Raw genomic sequence first — 20,939 nt, forward strand, 5'->3', positions numbered from 1 at the left:
AGATAGGTAATGCAGGGTGGTTACCCGAGGTTACCTATCTGTGAGTTGAGCATTCAAGTCCGATAGGGAGCGCTGCAGTATGAAGGCCGTTTTACACGAGGTGCTAAGTGCCAATGGAGTTACGAGGTTTTGGAAATAGGCCATCGAATGTTTTCATTTTTCTTATATAAAATTTGTATTGAATTTATTAATATCAACAGGGCCAGACCCAAGACCATGTGGCCTACCGAGATATCCCATTTTAGCGCCCCTAATTTTGGGCTTCTCAATTAATTGGCCAAATTTTTCCCCCATTGTTTAAAGTGTAGGACACTGAGCATAAAAATTCATTCAGAAATTTTTCAAGCGGCCCAGTTTTTACATCATTGGCCCAAATACGTCGCAGCCCACCGAGATTTTCTCAGTAACTGTGGGTGGGTCCGGGCCTAAATATCAATTTGCATGATTCCTTTTGTTTTTTTTCAGATTTTTAAAATTTTAATGCATGATTTGTTTTTTTTTCAGCTTTCACTTGTGTTTTTGGTGTCCATAAACCTCATGGAGTCGGCAGCTGGCTGAGGTAAGACACATTTCAAAGTGTAATGTAATTTAGTGTTTTACTAATGCAATGTTTTCATTTTTCTCGTATAAAATTTGTATTGAATTTATCAATAGGTATCAATTGCATGATTCCTTTTGTTTTTTTTTCAGCTTCTATTGGTTATTGGTGTTGTCTATTGTTTCTAAACACAGAGGAATTAGCTGAGGTGAGTCATTTCTCAGTTATACATTTATACCTAGTCATTAATTGATTGAATCAAATTAATTGAAGTGTGTGATTTCTTTTGTTTTTTCAGTTTCTATTGGTGTTGTCTATCGTATCTAAACACAAAGGAATCAGCTGAGGTGAGTCATTTATAAATTTTGTACCTAGCCTTTTATTGATTGAACCAAATGAATTGAAGTTATTTTATGACTTACCTTTGTTTTAAGATTTCATTACCATTCAGTCATTCACTTACCATTTTAATAATTGTTTTCCAATGTATTTGCAGGTTTACTTTGAATCTAGGAAAATTTTGTGTCCATTAATAAACACAAAGGAATTAGCTGAGGTGAGTTATTCATGAAAATTGAAAATATAATTATTTGATGTCTTTTACGGATTGAATCAAACAAAAAGAAGTGATTTTATGTTACCTTTTGTTTTTTAAATATTTCATTGCCCTTCATTGAATTTGAATTGGTGTTTTAATAATTGTATTGCTTTCCATGTTCTGCAGGTTCACTTTGGATTCAGGAAATTGGATGTCTGTAAACACAGAGAAATCAGCTGAGGTGAAATCATTCATGAAAATACTTATTATTTTATGTTTTATACCCAGTGTTTTACTGATTGAATTGAACTAATTGTAGTTTTATTTTGAATTGAACTAATTGTAGTTTTATTTTGAGAGATTTTATTTCCCCTCATTCATTTTATTGTAATGCATTTATTGCTTTTTGTTGTAGATTCACTTCTGATTCAGGAAATTTAGATATCAATGCTAAGTGGTATGCTGTAAATTACGCAACAGGTGGTGTTTTTTGAGATTTTATTTCTCCTCGTTCATTTTATTGTAATGCATATTTTATTGCTTTTTGTTGCAGATTCACTTCTGATTCAGGAAATTTAGATATCGATGCCAAGTGAAATGCTGTAAATTACACAACAGCTGTATTGTGAAGAGGAATAATCAATCAGTAAGTTTAGGTAACTGCCCTATTAACAATTTTGCTGGAACAGTATGCTAGCATCACTTGAAACTTTTTTTCCACTTCTGCTAGCACACATATTCTCACATTTTACTTGCATCAGTCTGCTACCTTCACTCTGATGTGACAGTGCATAATAACATACCACTGTTACAAAGGTCTTGTCAAAATGAAGCACAGCAGGCAGACAATGTGAGTAACATGCAAGAAGATGTAAGCTGGCATAGCGTGTTAGCGATGGTGGAAGAAGGTTCCCAAGAATTTGTCAATCTTTTAGTTTAATGTAGGCTGCTACTTCCATGCGAAATTCTCCCACTGTTTATGCGCAAATGCATTTGTTTCCACTCTTTCCAGTATCAAATCAACAGGGTTTGCAACAAAAACTGTGGAGAATTCAACGTTTGAGTAGCAGTCTATATTGAACTAAAAGGTCAATGTCTGTGCTGGCATTGCTAGGAAAATTTTAAATAGGGTAAAGTTAGTGGCCCCTAAATGGGGGCAGGATCCGTCTCCTGCTCCAACTCCTAGTCGCACGTCCACGTCGTGGGGGCTGGGACCTCGCCAAACTTCAAAAGTTGGAGTTTGGCGTGCTAACGCGACAGGGGGGTGTGGTTGGCACGCTTTTTTTTGGTACTTTCTGAATGAAAATTATCTTTCTGGATCTGGTGATGGTACAAAATTCCAACTTTTGTGGCTCTAAATTCATCGCGAGTTAGATGTCTGTGTGCAGTGTCATCTTACGCTCTTCTGGGGAAGATGACAACGTATCTCAAATGTCAGCAATGTGAATTAAGTTGCAAGGCAGCAGTTCTTGCTGTTTTGCCGCTTTATTCACCTTGTTTGATGAGGGAAAAAGTCTTTGTTAGTTAGGATGTTTCCACAAGATGGTGTTTACTAATGTAGATGAATTACCATTTACATTGAGATGCTTCTTGTGATAAGGTTTCTTGGCAGACTTGATGCTGAACACTGAGGATGTCGGTCCCCATACCTGCCTCGGGTTTCAGCATTTCGAACTGTCAGGTTATCAGGCACCCCTGGCACAAAAGTCTGCTTAGTTTATCTTTTTTGTGCTGCCATCTTTTGGAGCCAGGCAGGCCTGCACAAGAGGTTTTAATGCCTGGCTCTGGAGATGGTGGAAGGGGTGAAAATGGTTCCTACCGGATGCTCTTTTTAGTATCAGAAAAATTTCATGAAAAATTCAGAACAACATTTGGGCTGAGTTCTGAAGGATTTTTTTTTTCAATGAGCTCTGAAGGATTTTTGAAGGATCTCTAGGTTCTGAAGGATCGTTGGTAGGATCACGGGCTGAGTTCTGAAGGATTTTTAAATGAGTTCTGAAGGATTTTTTTGTAGGATCTCTAGGTTCTGAAGGATCTTTGGTAGGATCACAAGGTTTTGAAGGATATTTGGGTTCTGAAGGATTTTTGAATCTACAATTTTTGAAGGATCTCAAAGTTCTGAAGAATTTTGAAGAATTTTTTGAAAATGATCTTTGTACAAATGATTCTACAGGTTTTTGAATTAGTCATGTGTTCAATTTTTGAACAAGCTGGACTCTTCAACACTGAAGATGGCGGAGACTAATTGGTCTTCAAATTCCACCAACTTGAGTGAATGACATGAATGTGCATTGCCATTACCGAAGTTGGAAGACAAGTCCAACTAGTTCTCAATACTGAACAATACTGACTTTTCCTCATGTGATGGTACACATCACATTGAACTATCATCATGCTCATTGTTCATTGAAGTATATAACATATGCAAATTTGCTTATGCAATACTCAATGCTGGAGGACAAGTCCAAAACAAGTCCTGCAGATTTGTAATGTAAGTGAGCGACTTAGCCTTATGTAATTAAACACTAGGCAATCAGTCAAGCTCTGGTTAAGGTTGGATGTCGCCACATGTGCACAATTTGACAACTCATACAGACTAACCAATACAACCGATCACCTACTCAGAACTCTAACTGCGCTGTGGACTTACTGGCCTGAGTGATCAACAGATCGTGGCGATGATCAGCATAAAGGAAGTCTGCACAAGAAGCCGTAGCAGGGGCTAGTCCTCCTTGGCCCCTACCGGCACGGCGTGCGCCTGGGTGAAAGTCAGAATACTTTATTCTCCTCCCGATCAGTTTCACCTTTCCCGCAAGCGGGCTACGCAGGGCACCTGAATTAACGAGTGACGGAGCGTCCAGCTTCTGACCTACACCCTCGCTGCGCCGAGCTTTCGGAAACCAAGGTTTCCGCTAAGCGGAGGTCACATAAAGAAGCCGCGCAAAATCTCGCGTTTTCACGTTTTTGCACAGACACCTGGTAGTTTCGCGGTTCGAGAAACTAACCAGTGAGGCAGGTATGGTGATCACATCCTCAAAGATCAGAGTCCAGTCCGCGAATCAAACCTATCGCTGGCACCTCGAAAAATGGCGAACCATTTTGACGAAAATGCTAGCGAGATGAACCTATAAATTGCGAAGAGCCTTGTCTTACAATTAAAAGAGGTCATCAAACAATAGCAGAATCATTGCTCGATGACTACTTGAATTGTAGAGACAGATCGAAGCATTGCCATCCCATACACAGGAATGTATGAGGTGACATTACTCCCTAGACACCTAAATTGAAAGAAAAAAAATTTGAAACCCAAATAGTCTAAATAAAATTTTGATACCTTCCCTTTAAGACCCAAACATTAGAATTTTTATTGCTATACAATGAAAGAAAAAAAAATTGAAACTCCAGAAGTCTAAATACAATTTTGATACCCCCCTGAGACCCAAACAATACTCGCATTAGGTATTATGATATTTATCTTTATCTACTTATTGAATGTTATCGTAAAATAATTGTTTATTCAAATGAAAGTTCCATTAAATTTGAATGTATGAAAATTTGTTATTGAATATTATTGTGAAACAACCATGTATTTTTAAATAAAATTGATGAAAATTTGTTTTTGAACTTATTACTTGTATTTATGTAAAATCAAAACAGGAAACATTCAAAAAAGACAGGAAAAGAAATGAAAAACAAAACACCCTGAAAAAAATGCAATCAACTTCATTCCCTTCAACTAAAATGAAATTTTGAGCCCTGAAATTGAAAAAAAAAAATTGAAAAACTTTGAAACTAAAAATGAAATTTTGAGCGCTGAAATTTGAAAAAAAAAAAGAAAAACAAAACATCCTGAAAAAAATTCAACAAACTTGATTCCCTTCAACTAAAATGAAATTTTGAGCCCTGACATTGAAAAAAAAAATTGAAAAACTATAAAACTAGAAATGAAATTTTGAGCGCTAAAATTAAAAAAAAATGATTGAAATTTTTGGACTGTGCTATACTTTCACTGATGCACAACACATCAAACAAAAAAAAACCATCACCAAAACCTCAAAATTTGAAAGAAAATAAAACAGAAAAGCCGCCCATGCAGATGACAACACATCAAACAAAAAAAAACATCACCAAAACCGTAAAATTTGAAGAAAAAAAAACAGAAAAGCCACCCATGCAGATAAAATTGAAAAAAAAATGAATTCTGAAAATTAAAAAAATTTTAAAAATCATAGCTCAACGACCACTAAGAAATTCAATAAAAACCACAATTGGCTCAACCACCACCATACAAATTCAAAACGCATGCTCAGCACATCAAACAAAAAAAAACATGACCAATACCTCAAAATTTGACCAAAAAAAACAGAAAATCCACTCATGCACAATCATGAAACTGAAAAAAATTTCAAACTAAAATGAAAAAAAAAACAACAAAGCTGAATTCTAAAAAAAAATATGGAATAGAATAGTTTTTCAAAACAGAAAAAAAATGTGCAAACATTTTCAAATTGAAAAGTTGAAATGAAGAAAAAAACAAAGAAAGTTCAATTGCTGAACTAAAGTTGATAAAAATGAGCAATTTTTCAAAATAGAAAAAAAACTGCGCACATAAAATCAAGTTTAAAAAAGAACGAAATTTTTTAAAATAGAAAGAAACCAGTTTTAAAAATGAAAAATATCAAAATTGAAAATGAAAGGTTTTCAAAATGAAAAACAACAATTTTTAAAATAAAAAAACAAAATATAATGGAAAATTTGAAAGAACAAATTTTTTCAAAATGAAAAAAAAAACAATGAAATACAAATATTTTAAAAAGATTATTTTTAAAAACTCAAGTTGAAAATAAATTTAAAGAAAGTGAAAACAACTTTCAAAAACCAAGGTTTTCAAAAACCCAAGTTTGAAGAAAAAATTAAAAAAAACGAAAGTGAAAAAAACCTTCAAAAACCAAGGTTTTCAAAAACCCAAGTTTGAAGAAAAAATTAAAAAAAAACGTATCAATACGTAAAAATTTTCAAAACAGAAAAAGGTATGAAAAAATACTTAAAAAAACTGTTTTTTAAAGTTAAAAAAAAGTGAAAATTGGAAACAAACGAGTTTAAAAAATATCAAAAAATTTTCAAATTTGAAAGAAAAGCAAAAATTATATTTTTAAAAATGAAAAACGAAAAAAAATTTAGTGAAATTCCGATTTTAAAAAAGGAAAAAATGATCCTACTAAACGAAAAATGCCTAGATTTAAAAAAAATGCGATGTACGCAAATTTTCAACGCTAAAATACTGCATCTGATCAATAAAATGTGAAAATAAAGATCTCAAATTGAGGCGAAAAATTTTCAATTCACAGAAAAAGGGACCGAATAGAATATAAATCGATATCAGAAAACTTCTATTGGGACATCTTTTTTTTTTAAAAAAAAGAACGTGTGATTTGGGTAAATGAGAAAAAAAACACGACCTCCAAAAATTGCAACTAGAGAAACACAGGAAAAAAGTCCCAAGACTAAAAAGTGAATATGTAAAATGCCAATTTGCAAGTAAGAAAATTTGATGAAAATAAACATCCACTAAAAAGTAACATGCAAAATACCTGCAAAGCGACACGACGCAACGCTGAAAGGGGCTACAGCACGTGTTAATAGATTTGCCTAACCGGGACGCCGTAAATACTGAACAAACTCTAGCAATGCCATTAAATTCATGCATATCTAATTAAACGACAAGAGAGTGCATACTTATTTTTATGAACAAAAATTGTCGAATTTAAATTTGAATAAATCGAATTCGTAATTTCAATGAATTTAAAATTTGAATTGGTCGAATTTTGATGTAATTCCATTCTATTTATTTTTACGTTAATTTAAAATATGATTCCTATGGTACAATTCAACTCAAATTCAAATAAATTTATTATTCATTACTTTAATTCTGTTAATTCATTTGTTTTGTTGAAAAATTTCAATTAACTTTTATAAGATCGAATACAATAACCAAATTTTTTGTTGAAAAATTGATCGAATTTCAATAAATATTGAATAAAGAATCACCGAATAAAAACTATTTCAAAAAAATCAATAAATTTTAGTTGTTTGAATTACTTTTGATTTAAATTATTTCATTTCATCTGCAATGACCAGTTCAGTCGATTTCAAATTATTTTAATTCAATTCTTTATAAATTTTGACTCGATTAAATTCATTTTAAATTTGAAACATGGCAATGTAGCCTATTTTTTCATTTTGAAATTAATAAAAATATGGATATATGTATCATGAAAAAAAATCAAAATTTGATTTAAAATAACTGAAAAGGTAAGCTTTAAAGGACCTACAAAAAATTAGTTTCATTTAGGTAGTTTTTCTTTTCACTACTAAAAAAAATCAAATCATTTAAAAATTTAAAGTTTCATTAAATTTACGTTTTCAAATTCCGACCAAAAAAAAACAAAAAACAAAAATGCGAGCATGCAACAAATTTAACAAACACTAGTCATGCAGATATAATAATAAAACACTTACCAAGCATTTTCTTCATTGTTCAGAAGCAGGATCCAATCACTCAAAACAATTTCGAGATCAAAAGCACAAATGATCGCGAAATCAAATTAATAAATTGTTTTGGAATTTTAAAATCACTTTAAATTAACCGAGAACTCGCACGCAATTGATCAACATTAAAAAAAAAAAAAAGTCAAAATTCACTTTAAAATATTATAACACGCGAGAGAGATGTTAACCCGACGAACCCCAAATACCAACTAACCCTATTGCGCGAAAAAAAAGCGAAATCAAAGTTCATCACAAATAAACACCAAAAAAAAATCCACACTTGAAAAAAAACACCGCGAAACGACATGTTAACTCGACGAGCACCAAACACCAACTGAACCCCGCGAGGGAAGGTACACCGCTGACGTCAATGTCTGTGACTACTAGCGCCCCGAATCAGGCCCGACATTTTTCGAAAATACCCGAATCAAAACAAAGGTTTCAGTTTCTTTTAGATAGGTATATTTATACCTATAGGGTGCCCAGAAATATCGAGTACCCCTAAAAAAGTTTTCTACTGAAATACTTTGGTTGGTCACAGTGAATGATAATAATGATAGCACATGATTGGTTGTTGGACTGGAGAGATAACATTCCACCAATCATATGCATCTATTTCACGTTGCCAATCTATATTTTTAATGAAAAACTTTCTTAGGGCCGGGGTACTCGATATTTCTGGGCACCCTGTACACAATTTTTTTATGTAGGTAGGTTGGTACCCACCAAAAAAGTACACAAAATTGAAATTCAAAATTTACGACGATTAAACGAAAAAATAAAATCAACACTTGAAAAGAAACGCACGGAGACGACATGTTAACCCGATGAGAACCAAACACCAACTGAGCACTGTGAGGGTGGGTGAGTGCGCCACCAACATCAACGTCAATGACTTCTAACGACCTGGATCGCGCAATTTTTTGTTTTGAAAATAACCAAATAAACGTTTCGGTTTCATTTAGATAGGTTTACACCTACAGATTAATTTTCTTCAGATTTTTCATTTTTTTTTTTTTTTAAATCAAATATTTTCTTTTTAATCCTATTAAATGATTAATACATCGAAATTAATCAAACAAAAGATCACTATGGGGGTTTTAGGACCCAGGAAATTCAACCGTTTCGTTATTTTCACAATAAATCGAGTATTTCTGCGAGAAAATATCCATTTTAGAGTCATAAACGATGATTTTTACTGTTTTTGTAACTTCAATATTTTTTCATCATTTTTGAACTGAAATTGACCAAATGAGGAGTCAAAAATGAAGTTTCTCGACACGAGAAATTCAACCCGATGGTTATTTTTCTCATACATTGAAATCTCTATCTAAAAAATTCTCAACAACGTTATCCCTTCATAATTTGAGAAAAAAATGCCACGTCTGATAACGAATACTTACCATAAATAATAAAACAAAAATAAAAATGTAAAGAAAAAAATACAATATTGTATTATTATTTGACAGGGGAAAAATACACTTAAATAATCTACTTACAAAAAAAAAATTATTGCTTTCATTAAAGACTTGTCTTTTTTCAACGTCGAGAAAATCATTTTTTTACAAAATACAAACAAAATACACACAAACACACCACGTAGCATTATAAAGCACCACTACGCAAAACGCATTTTGAAATATTTGAATCGATGAATGGATTACATTAATATTAATATTATTTTTATCACAATGTACCCTAAAAAAACAAACAATATAAACGTGTTAATGGAAATTCAAACTAAGATTATTTTACATAAAATGTCCAATAATATTCTTTCAACATTTTGAGACTTGAAAACGTGTTAGGATTTTTACATTTTTAATTCAGAGCTTTTAGCTGTGCAATTCTTCCAGTTGTTGGAATTTTTTTTCAAGTTAGATCAAAGTGATGATGAATTTTAATTAATTTTCAATTTTTATTCTACTCTTTATGTTTTGATGGGGGTTTTAGATTGAATTTAAATTAGCATATTTTATAATGGCCATAATAACTGTGACGATTTTCTACTTTAATTATCAGAACAGGAAATTAGGAGGAAGGAAGAGAGAAGAGAAATGCATTGTTTTCTAAAATTTTCTCTCTAAAATGAGTTTTTAAATGGACTTTTTCGAATAACTTCAATTTATAAGAAAAAAAAAAAAAAAAAAAAAGAACAGGTGACAGGTGAAGGTACCGAAGAAAATGCAAAACTAAAGCTCTGTATCCAAGAAATGGGAGGTAAATACAAGGTAGGTACAATTATTACAAATGTAAAGGTATCAGTAATACGGGTTACTTTGGTTACTTATTATTTATAATGTACGAGTAGGTACGTTTAATTTTACATTATTTAAATGGTTAATTAAGCTACAAAAGGTATCGTATAAAAAAAAAGAAATAACAATAATCAAAATAACAACAATCTTTGCAACTATGGAATTATAAAAGAAACAAAAAAAAAGAAAAGAAAATACAGGGAAGAAAAAGGGAAAATAAAATTATACTTTACATAACAATTATTATTGCGAGTACGTAGTTCGAACGAAATACCACATCGATACAAAAATATCACATATTATTTCCCCTCGTTGTCGAAGCACCATTTTACACACACACACATAGAGAAAAAAAACAAAAAAATACACAAGACATGGAATAACACAAAGGTTTCAGTTTTGGAAAATTCAAATCCTAAGGATGAAAATTAATCTAGCCATGGTTGAGTATTTTTTTTTCTTCGAAATTTGAGGGAAAAGATTCTTTCAAATAAGACCCCCTTCCCCCACCCCCTCTATGGACTTTGCACATAGACAGGTAAGTTCAATTGTAAGTAAAGTCTCAAGGTAGGCCTCTTATCTATATCTATACTCATCAGTCAACTATGTACAATACAATGCAATACAACAAAGAAGTGTGTATGAATAAATGAAAACAAAAGGGGAAAAATAAAAATAAATATCTATCCTAATATGTAGGTAGGTATTCAACGCAATAAATATCAGTCGTACCGCTAAGGAAAACGAGAAACAAATACAAAATAGGTAATAACGTAGAAGATATACATACGTAGACCCAATAAACACAATCAGGTTTACGTATTGGTACAAAGTATGGTATGGTAAGGGGTAGGTTACAGGTAAGTTGTAAGTTTCGACTTCGAATACTTATGTATTTATAGAAAAGAAAAAAAACAAGAAGAAAAAGGTGTATCAAGAAGAGATGTGTCGTTGATGATGCTGACTCATCGGATATGTAATTTTGTTCTATCCAATCCACAATATACATAATTCCACATTATTCCATATCGATTAGGTAAAATATTATGTACTACACTGTACATAAATAGGTAGGCAATAACGGTAAACTCGAGATGGTGCGAATTGCAAATCTGCACTTGCAGATTGCAGAAACAGCTACTAGGTAGTATACGATGAACGAAGACGACACAATCGCGATCGGCGCGGCGACGTGTTGAAAATGGCAATCTACAGCGCTCGATGGTTTGTTTGGCGACCTCGTAGCTCGCTAATTTGCTATACGCAACAGCTTCCCTGTAAAAATAACGAAATAGGTGAATAAAAATGCGAGTACAAGTGTATTTTTAATTGATTATTAGTCGGTAAATATTGTAACATTAACTATATATACGATGTGGTACAGTTCTGCCATCAGAATAGCAATTTAAAAAAAAAAAATCAGGTTATCAAAAAAATTTCAAAAATATCGAAAAATTTCCAGAAAAAATTTAAAAAGATGAAAGAATGGGGGGGAGGAGGAGAAATAAAAAAGAGGAGCTTTTAAGCAATTGTTTTTTAAAAAACAGGACTTTCGTTCGGCAAACTGAAGCACAATCTAGAGGACTTTTTAGGCAGGCAAGGCAGTTTCTATGTAGAAAAATTTACCAAAAAAAAAAAAAAAAAAAAAACAATACGAATTGAAATGTTCTGGTTTTTGATTTTAAAAAGTTGAATTAGGCATATTTTTCAAACTTTGGCAATTTTGAGAGTATTTTGAGCAATTTCTGGCAAAAAAAAAGTGGGACTTTGGGACAATTATTTTTTCTAAAAAGTGAGACTTTTTGGAATTTTTTCTACCAAATACACAATTTTTAGCCACTCAGTTGGAAAGTGAGAATAAAGCAAGACTTTGAAAATTTCAGCAAAAATCAGAACTTTTTGGAAATCACTGGCAAAAAAGCAAGACTTGGATAATTTTTGGAAAAAATAAATAAAAATCTTCTAAAGTTTCCTAAAACTCAAAAGACTTTGTTCCAAAAAGCCAAAATCTGACAAATTCAGCAAGAAGCAGAAATTTTTGGTAATTATTGTTGAAAAAAATTATATGTATTCTACATAATATCTTTGCAATTTTTCTCAAAAAATTAGACTTTTCCGGTTGTGTAAAATTAGATTACTTGCTAATGTAATTACGGAAGTAAGGAGATTACAAATCGATGTATTAGGAATAAGCGAGACCTGATGGACTGGAAATGGTAGAACCTGGGCAGATAAAGACTATGAAATGATCTACGCTGGGAAAGACACATGAACTAGGTGTGGGTACATTAATACATACCAGAATCAGCGATAAAATCAGTGCCATGATTCCAAAATCAAAGAAGATACTACTCGTGAGATTGGAGGTCAAGCCAAAACCAATTGTGATAATTCAAGTTTATGCGCCAACAGCGGAAAGCAGTACAGCAGAAATCAACAACTTCTACAACGACCTAGAAGAAGTGATGAGCTGCTTGAAAAACAACAATGTTGTATTTTTGATGGGAGACTTCAATGCCAAAGTTGGGAAGGATCATGGTAGCCTAAGTTGCAGGGAGATATGCACTTGGAGAGCAGAATGAAAGAGGTAAAATGCTTGTAGAGTTTGCAGAAAGACACGATCTAGTAATATGCAATACCTGGTTCAAACAGCATGAAAGAAGATTATACACATGGGTCAGTCCTAGAGATTGATTCAGAAACCAGATATACTTGTAAAAGAAAGATTCAAGAACTCCTGGTGCTGACTGCAACTCTGAACACAAATTACTATGGCTGCAAAATGCCAGATAGTCTTGAAGAGCCAGCAGAAGAGCAAAGAATGATACCAACAACTACTTGACATTGCAAAAATCAAATAAAAAGACGTGCAAAAGAAATTCTGAGAAGAACTGGAAAAACAAAAGGAAGACAAGTTGGAAGAAGAACAAGGTATTGAGGAAAAGTGGCAAGCATGGAAGCGAAAGGTTAAAACGCCATCAGAAAAGTCTATTCCATTCAAAGGAAGAAGAAAACACAACTATGGATACTCAACAGATACTGGATCTGATGGAAGAATGAAGAAAAGCAAACAGGCCAAGTAGTGAATCATCATCATCATCATCATCATCATCATGGAGTCGTATAACTGCTTGAGGTGGTATCGCGTACAAATCAACGTGTACCCTTACGCTGAATTGGGTATTTGTGCTAACATCCTTTATGTTAGTGTTGCCTCTATCACATTGATGATGTATCACACTAGTAATGTCCCTCTTGCTTGCTAGTGACATCTACACAAGCACTTTGGAGCTAGCCAGGTAGTTTAGAGACCCGGAGCTCCTCAGTGTTGACCTCTATAGACGCTCGAACCAGTTTCAGCTTTTTGATTCTGCTAACAGATGGTGTGCATGATCTGTTAGCTCAGCTAATAACTGGTAGTCTCCCAGTACTTGGCATGTAATGTTGATAATTGCACGAAATATTTTTTAATCACACGCACAAGCTTGCCTCTGAAGCTGGGTTTGAACTGGGTACCTTATGAATGGAGGTCCGTGGCTCTACCTACTACACCACCAAGGGACTAAGTAGTGAATACACAGTGCTAAATAATAATATCATGGGAATGTGCAGAATGGCCAAAAACAAGTGGTATGAGGAGAAGTGCCAAGAAATAGAAAAGCTGGAGAAAAGGCACAACTCTAGAAAAATGCATACCAAAGTGAAGCAGATGATGGCCTCCCACAAGAAAAGGAGAAGTGGAATAGCATATATGAGAGGAAAATACAGAAAGTACTGTGTAAACAATCAAGAAATGGAATAGGTCTGGATCAGCTATATACAAGAATTGTATGGAGATGAGATGATACATATCCGGCTCAAATGGAAGTTTCATTCATCCGCGGTGGAGTCACCACAAATTGAAATGTGGGAGCTCAGGAATGCTGCGAAGCGAGCCAGAAACCACAAAGCAGTGGGGGAAGATCTCATACCAGTAGACTAGATTAAACATCTAACACCAGAGTATGAAAAGGAGCTGCTGAAGATGATAAATGAAAAATATATGTACAATGAAGGTATGCTGCCTAAGGACTTTAAATTTCATACCAATACCTGTTGAATATTATGTCTATCGATGTTTGGTAGGTAAAATATACTTGTATGCACGAATGTGCATTACCAATTCTTATCTCTTTATATCACACTCTTACCTGAACTTATTTTACTCGTTGTTCATTACTGTAATAAACGTTGTACACGTAACTTGACTGTTTATCTCGCTCATACGTAATTCTCAGCTATACCAATTAACAATACCAAAAAAAAAACAACTCTCATATATGCTCTGAATATAGAACCATCGCACTGATGAGCCACACACTGAAGTTACTACTCTCCATCATAAATGCCAGAATTGAAAAGAAGATACAGTACACTCTCAATAACTCGAAATCCAAGGGGAATGGTTGTTCATTCGGCTTATAGAGGTTTTCGACAGTGTTGGAAAAAAAACGGTTTTTTTTAAAAAAGACAAAACAAACGGTTTTTTTTGTTTAAAACGTTTTTTTTGTTTAAAACATGGTTTTAAACCGCTGGATTCCCATGTGTTTTAAACGTGTTTTAAACATGTTTAAAATGTGTTTTAAACACGTTTTTAACAGAAATTCATTTGTTTTGGATTCATTTTTTCAAATATACGTTATTCAGTCATCAACTTTTAAGATGTGATGTCATAAAATAGCTATAAGGCTCAATAAATATTTATAAATTGAAATCAAAACACAAAGTTTGCCTTTAAAAAAGACTATAGGAAAAAGAATGAAAATCTAAAAATTCAGTTCCTTCAATTTCACTACTTTTTTAACCAGAAATTGGGGAAAAAACGTGTTTTTTTTTTGTAAAATTGGACTTGAAAAAAAAACTTGTTTAAAACAAAAAAAACCATTTTAAACAGAATTTTGTTTTAAACACTGTCTGTTTTTTTCTCGACGTTTAAAACACTGTTTTAAACGTTTTAAACATAAGGTGCTGTTTTAAACTGACAACACTGGTTTTCGAGATAATCAGTTCTGAGTTATGCAGGTAAGATTTTGAGAGCATTCGAGTTATAGAGGTCTTACGAAATGAATGACTTAAGAGATATGTAAGTGCATAAAAGATAGAAGTATGAATTGAAATGATCGAGTTATAGAGGTAAATGCCAGACAACGTACGACTTATAGAGGCTTTCTCACTATTTTTGGCAAAAGTTTAGCTTGGAGTTACAACTGAGATATTTAAGTGCATGAAAGATGGAAGTAAGAATTGAAAAATATTCGAGTTATAGAGGTAAACACCCGACAACGTACAAGTTATAGAGACTTTCTCGCTATTTTCGGCAAAATTTTAGCTTCGAGTTACGACTGGTTTGTATAGTCAATTTCGACTTATCCGAGTAAAGTTAACATTGAGTGTTATGGAGATTTCAAGGGGAATGGAGGTTGATTCGGCTAATAGAGGTTTTTGAGTTAGAGAGTTTCGAGTTATCGAGAGTGTACTGTAGATGAAAATCTGAGTGAAACCCAACATGGCTTTGTAGCAAAAAAAGGGACGAGAGATGCAATTGCCCTGCTGAAAGTGATCATTCAAAGAGCACTGAATGCAAATTTGCTTGCTTTGTCGATTATGAGAAAGCATTTGATCGTGTCAACCATGAGAAGATGTTGGAGATCCTGAAAAAATACAATATCGATGACAAAGACCTGCAAATAATCAAGAACCTGTACTGGGAGCAAAGTGCTAACATCAAGATTGGAACTGAGTACTTGGAGAACGGATGTGGTATAAAGAGAGATGTGAGGCAGGGATGCCCCTTCTCACCCAGGTTGTCGAACATGTATTCAGAAGAAATAATCTTAGGCATTTTTTTTGGCAAAAAAGACAGACTTTTGGAAATCCCCCTCCCCCTACCCCTAAATAAAACTTTTTGGAATTTTTTGCAAAAAATGGGCAATTTTTAGAACTCAAAAAATAACATTACTAGGCAATTCAGACAAAATATGAGATTTTTTAGTTTTTCTGATAGAAAATTTGGAAATCACTGGCAAAAAGCGAGACTTTTGGGTAATTTTTGGAAAACAATAAAAATCTTCATCGAGTTTCCTAAAAATTAAAACTTTGTGCCAAAAAGCAAAAATTTGAGAACTTCAGCAAGAAGCAGTAATTTTTTGAAATAATTGTCAAAAAATAATGTGTAAGTCCAGCCTTTTTTTTGCAGTTTTTAGGTCAAAAAAAAACATGACTTTTTGGTATTTTTTAGCTGTTTTCAAGTAAATAAGAGAGACTTGAAAAAGCTAGAATTTTAGGTAATTTTTGAGCAAAAACAATATTTTTGGAAAAATCTTGCAAAAAAATAAGTTGGCATTTTTTCAAAAAAATACTAACTTTTTGTCAATTTTTGAAAAAGGGAGAATTTTTTACAAATTTCTGGCAAAAAGCAGGACTTTTTGGCAATTACTGAAAAAAAAGAATACTATTTTGCAGAGAAAAAAATTATACTTTTTTCAATTTTTTGCAAAAAACTACACTTTTTAGAAATTTTTTTTTTGAAAAAAGAGATCCTTTAATAACTGCTGAAAAAAAGCAACACTGACAGTTTCAGCAGAAAAAAGGCTTATCGGCAATTTATGGCAAAAAAAAATAGTTTATTGGACAATTTTTGGGGAAAAAAGTGACTTTTTTCAATTTTTTGCAAAAATAACGGCAACTTTTTTAAGAAACGAGATCTTCTGATAATTTTGGATATTGATTGAAAAAAAACATGCTTTTTGGCAATTATTGGCAATTTCTGCCATAAAAACAAAAAAACCAGACTTTTGGGTTAGTTTTTAAAATAGTTCCCCTTTTTTTGATTTTTTCCAAAAAAAAACCAAGAATTTTTGTCAACTTTTGAATTTGGAATATTTTTCAATTTTGTCAATTTTAGCAAAATAAAACTTTTTGCCAGTCTACATGGAAAAAAACATATTATTTATTCGCAATCGCAATCTTTGTCGAAAAATCGAGCTTTTTTCAATTTTTCGATTAAAAAGCTAGCTTTTTTGGTAATCTTTAGAGAAAAAAATTCAAGACTTTTTGGAATTTATTTTTTGAAAACTCACTAGAGGATCCCTCTGTGAAGAAGGCCCGCGAGTCGAGAAAAAAACACGAAATTTCGTTCATTATTCACCACCGGTACGTGTCGGGTTCGTCCCTGACCTAGTATCCGGATTATCTATTATCCAGTATTAAGCTGACTACACATACACGCTAAAGATAGAGAATTGAGCTAAATTGGGATGACAAGTGATTGAAGGAAGTACGTACTCGTAAATAAGGTAAAAGGCTATGCAGAACCGAAGAATGAGAATGTGAGAGTAAGGGTTAAGGACACGTGCGGTGAAAGGAGGTAAGTAAATTTCCAGCGACGACGACGTCTGCTATGCGACAGTGCCTGCGACTGCGACTGCAACTGCCGGAAACACGCGCAGCCTGGTCAAAGAAGGTGGCGGCGGCGGTGATTAACGATAGTCGGCGACGCTTACGCGGTCATCTCGCCATCTCCGAGCTTGGACTGTAGCTGAACGATAACAACTCGAAATGGGCAAATGAAGGAAGAAGAAGGAAAGTTGGCATGGCGTGCCGTCCAACTCCATATATTCCTAATAAAATACGTAGTTCGGCCAATGTCAAGCACCCTATATGGCGAGGACGTTGCTGTTGCTGTTCCACTGTGACTATGATGACTGTTCAGTGTTCGGTACACACAGATCAGAGTACATAGATCGTAAACTTGCATGATTGCTCGCGCTTCATTCGCGAACTGCGACTATGCGACTGCGAGCTCGTTTAAATTAAATAATTACCTACATATGGAGAGGTGTTATCGTTGTTTGCGTCTTTTTTTTTTTTGAAATATCGCGACGATGACGCGACACGACGCGACACCTCGTGTACTTGACGATGAAGGTACATACATCTACGAGTACTTAGATGCTGCTGTATTCAGATGAGAATATTTTTATTGCGTGCAATTTACACCAGCTATATCTTATTATTGTTATAGGAATAGAATAGGTACCTTTATAGTGGTTAATGGTTATGCATTTTCAAGTAAGGTACTATTCACCAAGATGAACGTAAACGCCCATTCACGTATAGTAGTAGTAAATTCTTCCTCTATTTACGGTAGTAATAAAACCTATTTATGCAGGTGGATCGGTCCATATCATTTCGATCAAGGTTCTGACCTTACATAAGTTTATTGTCATGTCTTTCGATTTCGCTTTTAAATTTATCAATTTCATAAACTAGGATGGCTCTTATTTGGGCCCGCTCGTGTGAAATATTTTTCAGAAATTTTTTTTTCATTCAGTCCCATCTCCAAAGCTGTTGTTTTTTATGAGAGAAAAAAAATCTCTGAAAATTTTAGCCCCAAAATTTGAAAATACATACGTACGTACATGTTGTGCTGGAAAGCTCTCCTAGTTTTCAAACAAAAAATAGAACCCTCCACCCTCCCCAAAAAAGTTGAAATTCTCACTGTTTTTTGAACCACCCCTCCTCCTCACTCCAGTCACTATACAATGAAAAATGCTCGTGTTTTCACACACATTCTAATCCTTTGACTTCGTCTATTAATTTAATTTCCATCAGAAAAGCACTGTTTACAAGTTCTGACCTCCCCCCCCCCTCTCCTCTGGATAATGAAAAATTGAATCTGAGTTCCCTAAATTTCTATAATATCTTACATAATAAGAAACGTTGGGAAAATCTAAATTTAAAAAAATCAGAATTTTTGTTTTATTTAGTACTATTGAATTTTTTTTTTCATCTTTAAATATTGGAGGTCTCTACAAAGAGGTCTGACATAGTTGGGGGGGGGACTGAGGGAGGTTTTTTTCTTTGAAAAGAAGCGTTATTCGAAACAGTTTTGACCGGAAATGAAAATTGTTCAATACATTTTGACCAAAAACCATCGGTTACCACAAGAGCAGTCCATCCATGATGGAGTGTTATTTTAATACCCAATCCAACCTCAGAAAGACAATAGCCCTAAACAAACCACAGCGTGCTAATAACTTACTTAACATTAGTAACATAACAATAGCAGAAGATGGTGTTCAATCAATGTACAAAGATATGGCCAGGGTCTCTGTAGTCAGCCATAAACGAACCAGCCCAGAAGCTGAAGGCACCACGGCGGCTGCCAGCGTGTTGAAGTGTGCCCAAAAGCACATTGCTTTGTGTGTGGTGGCTGGAGAAAATCCGGAGGCCAAAGGGTGCTCCCCTCAGGGGGGCGGGTTCCTGGTGGAAACTACACACCTCTAGGACCGTATGAAAATGGATTAACACTTGAAGATGTCAACCAACACGTCTTATTTGTTAGAACAACTTTTAGACACACATGTAAACCAAGGTTGGACAATCCTATTTTAGTCCACAATCAATCCTTGGTAAACACTTTGCTGATATTGAAAACAAAATGTGGCATGTAACATAGTTGACAAGGAAATGGACCAGTTGATCACGGATGGTGAACTGGGCCATCCCTACTCTCTGATATTTTCACATCACATCGCACCTCGGGAGTAATAAGGTCACATCTCAAAAAAAATCGATTTTGATGTTTTTGCATTTTTGGGGTTTGCATGACCCCCTGCAACCAAAAATAACACTTTGAGTCGGGTATGCTGCTTAGATCATGTAAAAAATGCAAAGGGTCTAACTCAAAATTTCTACAACATTGCAAGTTGTTTGGAGTTATAAGGTCACATCTCAAAAAACTCCTCTTTCTTTGAGTAAAATCCGCACATACAAAGTGTCAGAAAACAGTTTTGATAGTTTTGAACGTTTTTAAGATGTAAAATAATCACAAGGAGTGTATTTTTTGTAGGTTTGTTCCAAAACAAAAAATTTTTAAAATAGAACATTTTTCAGAAAAATTAATTTGCATATAAATTGAAATTTTAGTTTTTTGAGAAAAACTCAAAAACTAAGCACTTTAGAAAAAAACTAACGACATTATGTCGATTGGAAATTTAATTCTCTACAATTTTGGTATCATGAAATTTTTTTTGGACGCTTTTTTTGCCTCCAGATCACTTTTTATGAAAGGTTATAACTCAAAATGTTTTCCAAACATTGAAATATTTCCTCTTTAAGAGTTTATTTTTCAAAATATTCTTATGCTAAATGAAGGTAGGATACTCAATCTTCAAAATGACATGCTATTCATTCCTCACAATTGATTATAAGTTGATGAAAATAATGAATCAAGTTTAAAAAAAAAAGAAAATCACTCTCCTGTAAAATTTCACTTTTTTGAGATGTGACCTTATTACTCCCGAGGTGCGACATATACCAACCCACAATGCAATACCTTGTACTAAGAGGGATAAAAGAAAGATTCTACCGCCCAGTTGGGCTAGCTGCTGTGGGTTGTCTACTGCCATACAGTGATTACCTTCAGATGGGCCAAATAACCCTGGCTGGGGTGGAGAAAGTTCTCAAACAAGCTGAGAAGAAACTAGAAAAGAAAATCCAACACTCCAACTAGGGAAAGATAGAGACCAAATCAAATGGGATCTTCACCCTGGAGGAATTAGAGGACAATCTGTTTAGACAATATCCACAGTTTGCCCAGGCCCATTGTGTCAGCAGAGACTTCAGGATGTCCAAGGGCATTGCACTCCTATTTGAACGAGCCTTCGGCAACCAGGACACTCTGAGGTCAAGGGGTGCTAAGGTTGGTGAAGTAGTTGAGCTCAAAAAAGGTAGAAATTACATACTCTATGCCATGCCATCACCAAAGAACAGTACAATGATAAGCCGTCAATTAAGGGCTTTGTAATGACAATGAAAGCACTTGCTGCCAAATGCGACCAACTCAAGATCAAAAAGATAGCAGTACTAAGACCACCCTTGCAGAAATTCTGTGACAATGACCGACAGTAATTTACAATTTTATAACAGTTACTGTTAAGAACTGTTAGTAATTAACAGTTTTTGTTAAGAACTGTAAGTAATTAACAGTTTTTCATCGATTGCTGACAGTTAT

At 33.9% G+C, this 20,939-nt stretch overlaps 1 protein-coding gene and 1 long non-coding RNA gene across 3 annotated transcripts in view; one reads left to right on the forward strand and one right to left on the reverse strand.

The window, feature by feature from the left end:
- Nucleotides 1-858: 858 nt before the first annotated feature.
- On the forward strand, nt 859-4,700 carry LOC135843714 (uncharacterized). Its single transcript, XR_010558373.1, has 2 exons — nt 859-1,094; nt 1,263-4,700. It is a non-coding gene; the product is annotated as an uncharacterized LOC135843714 (long non-coding RNA).
- Nucleotides 4,701-9,056: 4,356 nt separating this feature from the next.
- LOC135843707 (GAS2-like protein pickled eggs) overlaps nt 9,057-20,939 on the reverse strand; it is a 167,766-nt gene continuing 155,883 nt past the window's right edge. For both annotated transcript variants that reach the window (XM_065361669.1, XM_065361668.1), the window contains exon 9: nt 9,057-11,158. The gene's annotated coding sequence lies outside the window, so the exon portion shown is untranslated. The remainder of the gene's footprint in view (nt 11,159-20,939) is intronic.

The sequence above is a fragment of the Planococcus citri genome, chromosome 4 (genome assembly GCF_950023065.1).
Source record: "Planococcus citri chromosome 4, ihPlaCitr1.1, whole genome shotgun sequence".
Lineage (NCBI taxonomy): Eukaryota > Metazoa > Arthropoda > Insecta > Hemiptera > Pseudococcidae > Planococcus > Planococcus citri.